The sequence below is a fragment of the Acyrthosiphon pisum genome, chromosome A1, assembly GCF_005508785.2.
Source record: "Acyrthosiphon pisum isolate AL4f chromosome A1, pea_aphid_22Mar2018_4r6ur, whole genome shotgun sequence".
In the NCBI taxonomy this organism is placed as follows: Eukaryota; Metazoa; Arthropoda; class Insecta; order Hemiptera; family Aphididae; genus Acyrthosiphon; species Acyrthosiphon pisum.
The window spans coordinates 127,817,351-127,826,209 of NC_042494.1; the positions used below are offsets into that span (position 1 = coordinate 127,817,351).

An 8,859-nucleotide genomic window follows, 5' to 3' on the forward strand; every position below is an offset into this window, starting at 1 on the left:
ATATTATAATAAGATTGTTATTATTTCGTATCAAAAATATGTATATTATTTTAATAACATTAATACTAGGTAGTCAAATCTATGTTTTTTACACATAATATACCTGTTTCATATAAAATGTCCAGTATCAATATTATACAAATTAAACAATATAGACACGTCATATAGGTGGACTGTGTTTATACCATGTCAGTTCACGTAAATATCAATTTTACCGCATTGGTTTTTATGCATTTGTAGGTATAATTAGTTTTATAATATATAAGCTATATAACTCAGAGGCTCAGAATTATTGATGCGTTTGCATTAATTATTTAATTGAATTATGTCTGACGGTATTTATTTGTTGTATGCACTAAATACACACATGATTCATATAAAGGAATTAAGGAAATACTTTATTACGTTGTATAAATTCAATATACATAAAAAAAAAATAAATAAAGGTACCTATCTAAATGTTTAAAAATGTTAATTTACTTCAAGAAATATAAAATATATAAATAAACCACCTAGGTATCGAACAAAATGTATTTATTTATAATCTGTATTTACATGTTAGGTGTACAAATGTACAATAAGTAAATTCGATGAGATTTGAATATTTGATTGACAGGAAAGAGAAGTCACCCAGTTGTGGCACCCCGAACAACCTAACCTATACTCTCAAATATATTATCTGTTAAAATAAAAATGTTTAAATATTTTTGTAAGCATTGCGTGATAAATATAAAAATATTTATTTATGTTTGAAAGTTGATTCTGCAATAAGAGCAGTATAATACCATACTTACTAACTTATATCATATACAATATACATATATGTATCATATACCTATAGGTATACACATATTTTTATTAAATTATAAAAATAAGTTATTTATTTTTTATACTTCGTTAGGATGCTTGCTGTTGTATTTTTGTGACATTTTTAATGCCTCAATTCATTAGGTATGTATTTATTGAATATTGAAACATGAGCTTTAATAAAGTCAACATTGATATTATTTATTTATTTAAATAGAGTTTTCAAATATTTTCAACTTTATTCGAAAAAACTGATAAGAAACCAAGAATTTCACACGCTTTTAGAGTGTGCGTTTATATACGAAGTATTTCTATATATTAGTCAATAACCAATATAAAAAATGTGATTTTCAAGTAGGCCCCGAAGTCATTATAAAAGGATGTAGTCCCGTTGAGCAGGCTTGGTGAACCATCTTATAGAAACATATTACAAGTTATAAACTTGAGACATTTTGCATTAATTTGTGAAATCCCATTAAATACTGTTATATTATATTATATTAAAATTATTATCGGTGGGTCGGTAAATATACTGTACAAAGCAATAATAATATTTAACACTTCATTTTTGGTATCATAGGTATTTAAATATGTCACCTACAGTATGTTGGTAAAAACATTGTTAGTTTGAAATTTGATTATATTGCATTAGTCTTAGTTCAAAAAGATAAAAGTTGAAACTAAAATGTAAATAACACAGTAAGTACAATATGTATATCGATGGTATATTCAATATTGTAATTTAATTCGTTATAGTAATATTATGTCGGTCGAAAACAACAGGTATATGTATACTATAATACATACTATATATATATGTAGGTAATATAGGATATACGCCGATGTAAAATGAAACGGGGTAATGCGCCTCGATACTGTTTTATTGCATTTGGAAGTTTTCATTACACAGCTGTACAGCAATTTTCATATAAACAACGGCCAACTTACCCGCGTACTTTAATAAATATAATTCATACAATATACAGTTAAACCTCCACTCTAAATAGTGAGCACCTCCAAATACCGCAAGTTTCCTTGGAAAACAATTACGAATTATCTACAAACTGAACCCTCTGAATAGCGGACGAAATGTCAGCGACCGAGAGTGTCCGGTATTTAGAGGTTTCACTGTATACCTATATACGTATTTATGTATCCTATACGGCTATGCCTAAACAATTGTTATATTGTTCAGCTTACCTATATACATATTTGTATTAGTACGTGGGTATGACACTTTATAAATATACATTAATATTTCCATCCATTGTACTGAAAAAGGCATCGGCTGTCTATGTATACGACGTGGGTCTAAGTACACAGTTGTTATATTATTTTTACACGTGTGGCCTACAATCCAGAACTGGAGATGTTAAGTTGACGAACAATGTTAAAGAAATTATGGGTGTGGAACCGTCAATTTCACGACTGCGCATCGTAAACTGCTAGTTTACATACACCTTATACTATTTAAATATATGTTTTTAAAATGTACGAATCATAACTAAAAATATGTACCTAAATGAAATTTGAAAATTCACAAGCAGTTTTCAACAACGAATCGTTTTATTATTATTTATTACCATGCTAAGCTTAATAATATATACAATGCATTAAAATATTTTATTGTTTAATAGTGCAATTTCACAAGTACTTGGTAATAATTAATAAATATAGCCGTTATAAAGTTAAATTACTCCACTTAAACAAATTATTATACAAACGTAAGTCATAACGCTTAACGCCCATAAGTTATTGCAGTATCATAGAAAATCAGTGGCGTATTTGAAATAATTTTTCAGCGGGAGCAAAATACGAAAATTTCTCAACTGTTAAAATATAAGGAAATTTGAATATAAAATAATTTTTTTTATTTGGTTAGGGTCTTAGATACTGGTTCAAACTTGTTCAATTATAATCCAAAATAAATTCAACACAGTAAAAGCACATTATTTATTGCTAAAAAGTTTAAATTTGAATATAATATAGTCTATAGTCATAGGTATAGTCAAAATAATTATAATATAAGGTCTATATTTCTTTTTTTCGTGGCATCAAACATATCAATGACCTCATTTATTTGAATGTTCCTGTGTCTATGAATATTTAGTAAAGCCAATCCAACTAAGAGATCTTGTCCCATACTCGACCGCAACCAAGTTTTTAACCTAAGTTGAAAAAGCAAAGAATAACAAAATAATGAAATTATCATGCATAAGCAAATTAGCAAGTCACTATTTGGACATAAGTGTGCAATTGGTCGATTATAGCAGATGAGAAAATTATATTATGAATAATTAATTCAAATTATACTTAAAAATTATCAGTGATATGTGGTCATATTATAAGGCATAACATAACTTTGTTATTTTATAGACTTAAAATTTAAAATAAAAATATATTGCTTAAATTAACACATGCAGTAAGGGATGTCAGCATAAGAGATATGTAGTAAAGTTAGTATAAGTAATGAAACTCACTAATACAATAGATGAATAACAGATTAACAGAAATACAGAATCAACTATTAAGACCGTATTAACTTTTAGTAAAAGTATAATAAGAATAAACTACTATCACAGAATATTGATTATTGATTTTGATTACAACTTACTATACTTTATTTCTATGATTAACTTAGAACATGGACCATGGTACCTATTGATATTAGTTACAAAATTGGATACCAACCGTATTTGGTGGGATCCACCATTCAAGATAATATAAATCTTATCTAAAATAGTTAAATCGTAGTGGGAACGCATGATATAGGCGAGTACGTCCTATACAGTCATAATACTCATGATAATGGAATTTAACTTATAATCACGACTTCCACAAAACAGTAAAAAAAAAACAAGTCTCGGTCCTCGGGAGGAGGGGGGCAAATGCCCCTATTGCACATTATTGCACAGTAGTTACCTATCTGCACAAGATCAATAAAAACATTTAATCACATAATACATATAGCTGGTATAATTAATACTAATATTTATAAAAAATATATAAGGATAAAAAATATTTAAAAATATGATTTTTTAATAAAAACGTTGTTTTTAAACAACTTGAATACTATCTTTGAGATAACGAGTGTCTTACGCTTAATGAATCACCCTGTATAGGTAGATACATTCCGTATTTTCGTATATAATAAGATGTATGCAATGGAACGATTGAAATATCACATTCAAAATTCACTTTCGTATAGGTTAGTATAGGTCGTATAAGTACATAATTATATATTATATACTATAGTAGGAGTAGGCACAAATTATACTATAGGTACTATAGTGTTAAATGATTTTAAACATTTACATTTTCAAATTAAATGCTACCAAAATCAATTAATTATGGCTTGCTACCTGCTCGTACATGCATTTATTAAAACGATTTCGATTTCATAAAAACGTTAATACTATTCAGTTAAAAAATGTATTAATTATTTTTCAATTTGCACTTATACTAAAACTTAATTCACGTTACATTTTATAGTAATGTATACCTATAATAAATTGGCCATTAATGTTACACAACAACCCCAAAACTTTTTCTACTTGTGTAACATACTATTAAAATGATACTATTATTATTGTTTTGACCTTGCGCATATACTGGATAATCCAACATGTCCTATAAGTTTATCACGAATATTAAACAAAATTACAGTATATAATAACATGCAGTACCTAGTGTATAATACGCGTAACTATTAATTTTAATAGAGAATTGAAATAATAAGATGTGTCAGATAAAAAATTTATATTTATAAGAACCCTCAGAATCAAAAATCAAAATTGATGACCGCGTGCATGCGGCAACAATAACGATCGTGCTCGGGACATTCACCTTTCACTTTTCATTATCAAAATCGTGGTAGAAATAACTGCAATTTCGACACTAACATTCCCTTCACTACGGAAAAAAAACAAGACTACATGCAGCAATTTAACAGCATTGTCACGTGTGAAAGTCAAAAAAAGTTTTATTTCAAAATATTTATTACCACGATTTGTATATTTGTATATTTGTACATCAAATTATTAATACAAAAATATTATATAATATAATCGGTTGAACAATGTTATAAATTATGGACAGTAAAAATACAATATTGGTTTCATCTAAATATTGAGTACGGTTTGTAAATTTGTCGTAACGTTTATCATCTACCAATGATGAGGCGTAATAAAAATTTTATGAATTCTAATATTATAATTTATAGGTAATAAAATATTTTTAACAATGATAATAATTTCTAAATAACTAGGTACTTCCTTTAAATATTTTCTAAACATTATTTCCCAAACAATTAGATTTACCAACTGTGTGATTACTAAAAAAAAATATTTATTTATTGTTTAATTCTTCTACGCAGTACCTATGGTTTGAAGTTTAAATATTAAATAGTAAGTACTAAATACAAATTAGCAAATTATTTTACTGATATTTTAATAATAGTTTGTTACATAATTATTATGTAGTATCTTATAATCATTTAAATTCTAACAAATTAATATATTTTTCTCCACTCGGAACCACATATTGAAACATTATTTAATTAATTAAGAAAAATTAAGGAAAAACAGGAATTTTTATGCAATTTCTCGTTTTCGAGAAAATTGATTTTGGTTTTTGATGCAAATCTTAAAAAAATAACCGTAGGTATATCGTATATGAAATGTTGACTGAATGTGAATTTTCTATTCGCCATAACATTTTCCAAATATTTTGACTTATTTTGAGCTCTTTAGTCTTTACGGACATTTTCAGTTTCCATTTTTACACAAAAATAATTTGCAATTTTTCGTAATTTTTACGTGTTTTGTCAATATTTGAACTTAAATTGCTAATAAAAAAAATTGTGATTATGGATTTTTGATTTTTTTCATCTGTTTTTGAAACAATATACTAGGCCTTCTAAATGTTCAAGCTTTTTTAACCAACAAATAAAATTGTATTGATATTTATAGAAAAAAAAACTAAAAAACATTTCGATTTTTTCAAAAATAGATTTTGCGTAAAAATTCCTGTTTTTCCTTAATTTTTCTTTTGTTTTTCACGGATCTTTTGAAAATTACTGGGAAATTTTTACTTTTGACCCCCCAAAGTACCAACTAGATTCACTTTTCTATTAGAAAAGATACTGTTGAAAAAATTCAAGCATTTTTACTGTCCTAAAAGGTGATGACAGACACAAGAATAAAAATATAATAATATAAAATAAAAAAACACACATCATTGTAAAATCAATACATTCATCGTTCCGCTCAGAATCTAAAATATAATATAAAATAATAAAAATTATCTCCGAGATTCTCGTCAAATTCAATTGAATAGTTTTTGAGTATAGTAAGCTACACAGTACACACATTTTGGATTTATGATATAGTTTCTTTTTTTTTATTCGAGGCCATAAGCATGACAATATGGTTTCCTGATCTGCTCGAGTAACCAATGGCAATCATTTATAAACAAAAAAATCCCCGTTTGATCATCTCTTTAAAATGCGAATATTGGAAGAATCCTTTCTTATTGTACATCTAGTTCATTAGAGAATAGAGGAACCACTATTCTAAATGTCAAGTTCGTACGTTTTGTATTTTGGCGCCAATGTTGTATATTTAAATTTGATTTTGCTGGATAGATGGCGCCATTATTGTATTCTTAAAACCCCTTATTTTCCCTTTTAGGAGTTGAATTTCCAAAAATCCTTTCTAAGCGGACTCTTACGTAATAATAGCTATCTGTATGCCGAATTTCAACCAGATCCGTCCAGGGGTTTAAGCTGTGCGTTGATATATCAGTCAGTCAGTCACCTTATCGTTTTATATATATAGAGATAAGTTATAACTTATAATAATTTAAAGTTTAGGTGAGCGGAGTAGTGTATCAACATTTGCGGGATAGGTACTCCTAACCCCTCTACCACACCACTCGTCTAATTTTAACTTTAAATAATTACAACTCATAGACATTATTATTTTATATAATTTAAGCATACGTTTTTTAATTAGTAATTTAAATAATTAAATCATTGATCTACAAACTAATAATTATTCTCATTGGAAAATAATAAAAATTATATAATGTAAGTTAGAGTTATATATTTATATTATAAATATTTGTATTCACACACGACACACCTATATCAAATATTAAATTAACATTTAATACCATAAATCAAAAAGTCTTTAATTAAATAAATGTATTAAAGTATACAATTTAGGAGTGTGTAGACAAAGGTGGCCACATATAGTTGGGAGTAAAACTGTGAACGGCGAAGGAAAAGAAGAAAAAAAGGTTAGAAATTTAAGATTCAAAAACTGAATACATTTTTAATATAAATTAATTCAACGTTGAATTCAAAAACTTATAGTTATTTTGCTTACATGACAAAGTATGATGTTAGTTTTTGAAATAAAAATTATTTGTTTTGAAAAATATATGATAAATAAAACTCGTGGTATAAAAGTTTAAATGTAACATTGAAATTCTTGTTAAAATCATAAAATCTAAGTTTTGGGTATTATGAGTTTATGATGATACGTAAAATAATATAGGTACCTAGTATATTATAATATTATATCCAATTTAGTCCAAGGTTTCCCTTGAAAATAACATAATCATTCCACCGCTATTAAAATATAATGTTTTAACGTTTATATACGTTTAAAAGAAAATTCTCATGCTTATCATTAAACATTTTAAAATAAAAATTAAAGATACAATTTAAGTAATGGGTTTATCGTAAGCAAATGTACGTGTATATCTACATGCAACATGCATATTATATAACTTGCGTATCATAAATCATAATATCATCTTAAAAATGTAATATTTATATTAGAGTATACAAGTATAATACGACTATGAGGATGTATTGATTGGGTATACCTAATCTACCTAAAACTCATAAAACGCTCTAAAAAATTTAAAAATTACTAAATTTGAAAATTGTCAAAAACTGCAAAACATTTCTAATTTCTTATTCTTATTCTAAAATACACGAAATGTATATTTTATAAAACGAGCATCGCGTAGCTATAGTTTTGAAAATCATTGCAATTTGTATTGGAATCCCAGCCCTATATTTATTAGCAATGGGTACATTTTATGAAAAAATTTTCGGTTATAACTTATAAGGGACGATTTTCGTCTCATTCAATTGCGCCAAATTTACTTTGTTGTTACTTGTTTTCAAATTATTTTTGTATTTATATAATATAATATTATTAATATAGGTAGATATGCTAATTTTCTTCCTGAATTTCCGGTTAAATGTTATGATGTACAAAATAAACATATTTTACCCTGAACAAAATTAATATATTATATAGGAACTAATAACTATCACAAAACTTGTCTAACTGGGTCTTTACGGTTGGCCCCGCGAAGGTTAGTGATACCCGGATACCCGGAACGCAACGGTAACACCAAACCTTCACAATGATACAAGATGCTAACTTTGTTTGCAAACTGTAATTTAATATTTTTCATATTTGCGCTTCATGCGTATTACACATGCCATATATGCGGTGGATACAGAAACACATCTTATCTTGGCACTTTTTCTTTAGTCAAATATCATGATGAAAACTTTTCAAGTCAATATAATTTTTTTATTATAAGTTTTAATAATAATATAATATAAAATACATTGTACATTATAGCATTATACATAAGTGCATATCATAATATAATAATATATCAAATAGAACTATATAAGTGTATAATGAAGTAGGTGCGTGGCACAAACATATTATTTTGTTAATACTATATTATATCATACATAATATATTAATATATATATTGGCTACATAAGAAATACATTTATTGTTAAAAACATCATAGTAATAGATACCGTAAAAAATAAGAAATTTACATAAAATAGTGGGAAGACAAAACACACAATAAAAACTGTTTTTAAAGTAGGTAATTAATTGTTTTTGATATTCCTAAATAAATTGTCTTTATTATAGCATTTAAAGCATTTACAGCAGTACATATTCATAATTATTAATAAATTATTTTCGTAGTACCTATGTGTATAAC

The 8,859-nt window shown here is 26.4% G+C and overlaps 1 protein-coding gene across 3 annotated transcripts in view; it reads right to left on the reverse strand.

Annotated features, from left to right (window-relative positions):
• The window catches only part of LOC100160431, a 49,922-nt gene that overhangs the window by 36,373 nt on the left and 4,690 nt on the right, over positions 1-8,859 (reverse strand). The window lies entirely within an intron of this gene.